Consider the following 5,879-nt stretch of genomic DNA (forward strand, 5'->3'; position numbering starts at 1 on the left):
ACACAGTCTCAATGTAACTCTACATCTCTGTAAATAAACCACATTATACATATCAATCTAGCGTCCACGCAACGATCCCCTCCCCCTAGCCCACACACCCCCTCTCCCCCCCCCCTTGCCCTGCCCCCCGTTCTTACCTAGAAACCTCTTACCATGGCATCTCTCTCCCAATTCAGTAGAAAAAACTTCTTGCTGTTGGGTTTCCCACCTGATGATGATTGCTTGTGTTGCAATAGAAACGTCGTGATTTATTTAATTTTATACCTACGTGACTTTACCGAAAGAACCAAAGAGTATTATAAAATATCTATAAATATATGTTGGCATATATATCTGACCATCAGTGAACGTGAAATAAAACTCGTGTTCATAGCCCTGCACAAGTATTTGAGCCTTGGGACGCTAGTTTCACTTCCACTCATGGCCACCAACAATAGTGGTGATTATCTAAACCGGTTCTGGGCCTCCCCTAGGTCGACTCAGCCTCAAATGATAAAATGGTGCGGTAATGCAGTTTGACTTGGTGCTGGCCACCCACCTTGTGTGCTGTGCCTGCCGTTATTAGGTGCTCACTAACAGCTCCATAAGTCTATTAAAGCGATATGGGGAATCGTTTTCTGTGTTTGGTAGAGTAACCTTTCTCAAAACAAGATTTCCCATGTGGGTCGCTCGACCTCTAAATTAATCAGGCGTAATAATGTGATTTGATCAACTTCTATGGTTAACGGGACAGTCTATGTGTGGGTGATGTTTACATCCACGATAGCATGGTTGGCTAAGTGCAGTGCAATAATAAATTTAACATACAAACAACAACAGGACGTTTCCTTCATCTGACCACTGCTACATAGAAGCGACTTCTCTGTCCGTGGCCAGGAGCAGCTTCAAAGCCCCTACATTTACTTTAGCCGATGATATCACAAGTGATGTCCACCGTTGTTGTACAGCAGGACTTTTGAGTGCATTCCATTGTAATGAGAGGCTGCCCTGCTGCAATTAACTCGTCACCACACTTGCGATCTAGAGGTCGATCCTTAGGCCTGGCATTTGGAGCGACGCTGCAAGCTTCTTAAATCTCGCTGCCTCTGTCCACCCAGCTGCGTAAATGGATACAGCACAGTTGGTCGATCGGCAGGTCGCATGCGGTGGTGGGGTAAAGCGTGGGTAACTCCCACCTCTTCCAACAAGGGAAGCATCTTGCAGGGCTGCACCTTTACTGACCGCACCGTCATTGATAAACCACGACGTGCATGGGTCCACGTATGACATGCGAGTAGGGGGTCCACGTGCAGCGTGCGAGGATGCGAGGAAGGGATTCACGTGCAGCGTGCGAGTAGGGGGTCCACGAGCAGCGTGCGAGGAGGGGGTCCACGAGCAGCGTGCGAGGAGGGGGTCCACGAGCAGCGTACATGGAGGGGGGTCACTTGCGGCTTGTGAGGAGGGGGTCCAGGTGCGCCGTGAGTGGAAGGGGTCCATGTGCTGTGTGCGGGGAGGGGACCCACGTGCGGCGTGTGAGGAGGGAGTCCAGGGATCTGTAAGACAATCTCTCTGAGACGGTGCTGCTGAGCGTCATCGTCGTCTCCATCGTTGACGAATGCTTTGTTGTCTCGACCAACAGTACCCCTCTTTGACTGCTGGCCCGACGACGACGACTCCACGTAGGAGAGCACGTGCAGCAGCGTGAACAACCTGAACGGGGGCAGAGGGGGGGGGGGGGGCACGGAGGGGAAGGGGGAGGGGCACGGGGCGCCACGGTGGCAAAATGTCAGGAGTTAACGGGACAGACCTAGGAGCCAATGGTTGACTGACTGAGATGACTGACAATGCACCAGCTGTGACCCCTACTGTGCCAAATTGTTGTGTTTAGCTGCCCGGTGCTCTGCTTATGGATGCGAGCATCGCTCCTCTGTCCTCCATTATTGCTGGTGGGCGACTGCCTCCAACTGCCAAGTAGCATCTCCTCAGGAGTGGCCAATCTTGAGACCGCTGGTACCAGTTATTGGCAAGTCCACTCATCTCTATATATCTTCTTGTACCATATCATTCCTTTTTTTCCCTAGCCCATGCCGTGCCCTTTAGTCTGATCTATCCTGCCAAATAATAGTTGCTTTGCCATGCAGTGGCTGGGCATGGGGGCTACATGACCCAGCCAACACAGCCACGCTTGTGAGAGGAGCTCACCAATGGGAGTGTGTCTAGATCTTTTAAGAATCTGTGAGCTCCTGACACAATCCAGTCTGGTTAAACCCAGGATGCATTGTAGGCAGGGTGACCTGAATGTTTCTAACCGGTGCAGATGTTACTTTAGACACCTCAACATCCTTCTCGAAAGAATAAAGAAGGGAAGATATCAATGTGGTCAAAGAAAATCCGGAGCTTCGCATGGAATGACAAACCAAGTAGTTTCCACCCAGTGTTACACAGCCGATGAAAAGATAATGCTGCCCGACTGTTTCGGAGTGAGACCTCGGCTGCGAAACCGGAGCTGGTCATAAGCACACTGCCCACACTCACATAAAGGCAAAGACATGGATCTCCTGGATAGTCTTAAGATACTGTTGGGTCAAGTGCTGTCAGCGAGTGGCACCTATGAAGGCCGGTACGGCACAAGGGGGGAAGTCCAGGACCATTTCAGATAATCGTTACTGTTGTTGGTCACTGAGTCGGCATGCACACACACCCCCTATGGCCACGCATGGGTCGACCCCCTCCCCTCCTCCTCACCTGTGGTACAGCATGGCCAGGAACTGGACAATGAGCATGCTGGAGAAGGTGATGAGGAACATGAAGGCGAGGGGCAGCACGTCGATGACCGTCCCCTCGTTCTTCGTGCTCGGGATCTGGATGTAGAGGTCGGCTCCCACGAACTGCAGTGCCAGGGTCGCCACCAGCCACAGTGCATTGATCATGAAGTAGACGAAAGTGCCCTGCACGTTGGGCAGACAGACCAGGCCTGATTAACATTGCATTGGCCGAGTGGCGGGGGGGATGACCCCGGGCTGTTTATGGATCCCCTCTTTGTGCGTTCATTTTTCTCCCCCACTGTCCACTCTCGACGCCAAATGGTCACTTCTGTTGTTATTGTTTTATTGTTCATGTATTTTACAGGATTAGCGGATTATTGGAACAATTAACAATTAATTCGTAGGAATTATAAGGCATAGGTAATTCAATGCCGTTTAAATCTTCTTCTACCACATGCCAAGTACGGTAAGTACTCGCTTAACGCCTGCTGTTTGCACAACGCGTTGTCGCTGGAACGCAATTTTTCTGTTATCGAAGCATCTCCGGTACTCGCGATGACGCGTTGCCAGTACCTTGTTTCTTATCTCGAAGAGTTCCTGCTTCACGCGTTTCCTGTGATCGTCATCTTCCTCCAGAGGCTTGAGGTAGTCACTGATCATGCTCTTCCAAAACTCGTCTTCCTCCTATGCATTCCCATCCACGGGACAGAAGGTTCACTTTGTGCGATTGTCCAAATAACAACAACTTACTCCGATGAATAATATTAATATTGTAATAGTAATAGGTTTTACCCTTTTAACTGGCACAAAAACTGACACCTTTATTCAAGGCATCGTGTTTGCAATAACCACAACACAAGCAATCAAAATGCAAACAAAATAGACAACTCTGCTAATAATATTCACTGTCCTTGAATTTGATTGGTCCACACCCGAGACGGCTTTTCTTAGAGCCTAGTCTCCACTGGTGTTAAATGCTCACCCCGAGCCCTCAATACTCTGATAGTGCGCTGTTTTTGAGTTGTACGCCTTTTGGCGTCTTCTGGTCCAACACCAGAGTGCTTGCCACAAATTAATCACAATAGCTTGCTAATTTCGTCTAGGAGCATTAACCATCACCCACACTTCGTTCATCCATTCATCAAACAAAGACGGTCACCGCATCGCGTGATTTCAGATGCTCAGTCTTGTTTAACTGACAAGCAATGACTTCGCATTTAATTTTCGATTTAAAGCTTTCGTGACTGCAGGGATTCATCTTCTTGGTTCTTTCGGTAAAGTCACGTAGAATGGAAATAAAAATAATACAAATAAAACATAATAAAATAAAATTCTCACGACGTTTCGGCCACAACTCAAGTAGCCTTCTTCAGGTGAAGGAACAGAACTGTCGGGACGACAGCGCTTCAATGAACGCTGCAAAGATTCGCAGCGTCTTTTAAGCTAGGTGGGAGAAGTAAAGCGCCTTGACAAAGGTGTTTACATATCAAACAGGATAATTTAGCATTGAAATAGCGGTGTTAAAGTGTTGGATCAACAGGATGTTAAAGTCAGAAATTAGCTTGTAACTGGGAGATTAGCATGATGTTAATGTGAGGGATTAGCATGTGACTGGTCACGGAAATAGCTATGTTAAAGTCGAAGTTTATATATCAACAGAGGCATTTAGTATATGGACGCTAAACGACTGCAACTACCCAACTATCATACAATACACCGATGTGAAAAAACTAAGTATAAACTACATCAATGTTATCAATAAACTCTATATACTCTCCAATCAGCTGAGCTACTAACAATAAGTCGTTATACATTACAATGCCATATGGCGAAAAAATGGGTGGCGTTTTTTTCTTTTCAACGTTAGCACCACGGAAAGCGACGAGCTTTGTTCAGACGGACGAGTCCATCTATGCTTGGAACGGAGGAGGGGAGAGAAACATCCACGATGCGCTGCTCTGTCCTGTGTTGCGTTACAACTATTTTATAAACTAGACTACTATACATTGCAATGTTATACCTTCCAATCTAAACTACATTGTATAATATCGTATACACAGCCCAATGTAAGCTAACATTATGCATTATATTGATATGTCCCCAACTAAACTTTTTCTACATTACACGACTATACACCGTAATATACACTGCCATAGACAAACCCACCATTAAATGATACAATGCGTTACTATACACTACCCTATACTTTAGACTGTAAAATAGACTTGTAATATTACACTATGTATTATTCTACCAACCCTACTGTATACCACACTACTGTATATTCACTATACAATTCCGACTGCAGGCAGCGCAAAAGTTCCTGCACGCCGCCCCTGCACCGGCCTGGAGCGTCACGGCCTCCTTCCTCCTGAAACAGCTGGGGGGTCTGCAGTGCTCCAAGCAACTATTCTACATGGACCTGCAGGGCCTCCCACTGGGACAGCTGCCACCCTTCTACAGAAGCGTCCTGCAGACATGGAGCTCCCTCGCCGTCAGGAGGCTGAACCAACCGTGATCGGCTGAGGATCTGGTCTTCGAACCGATCCTCAGGAACCCACAGACAAAGCTGCCATCCACCACCACCACCCCTGGCATGGAGAGGCGCCTCGCCAACGCGCGGTTCACCAGGATGGGAGATCTGGTGGAGCCTGAAACACGGGGCCGGTGGATCGGACCAGCAGACGTGGCCACAAAGACAGGGCTGCAGTCGCTCCGGGTGGCTGCCCGGATCCTGGCCGAAGCCAAAGGGGCCTTCTCAGTGGCAGCGGGGAGAACGCCCCCCATCAGCGTTGGGGATGACGAGGCCCCTCTCGATCCCCCTCCACCGGAGCTCTCAGTCGTGCCACTGCATCGCCAATGCCGACAAACGAAGGCGGATCACAACCTGTGCCGGCTAGAAGACCTACCGGAGGTGGCCTTCGCAAATGTAAAGAGGAAGGTTCTCTACTCCTACATGGTCCGGTTCCACCAACAGGACACCCTGAGGAGCCACAAGGACCATGCCTGGAGGAAAGCCCTGCCCTGCGTCTCTCCGGAGAGGCCTCGCTGGAGGCAACTCTACTGCAGACCGACGTACAACCGCATCGGCGACCTCAGCTGGAGCATCGCCCACGGCACCGTCACCACCAACGT

The sequence above is a fragment of the Petromyzon marinus genome, unplaced genomic scaffold (assembly GCF_048934315.1).
Source record: "Petromyzon marinus isolate PM22_M1 ecotype Great Lakes invasive population unplaced genomic scaffold, UKy_Petmar_22M1.pri1.0 PM_Scaffold_8, whole genome shotgun sequence".
Lineage (NCBI taxonomy): Eukaryota > Metazoa > Chordata > Hyperoartia > Petromyzontiformes > Petromyzontidae > Petromyzon > Petromyzon marinus.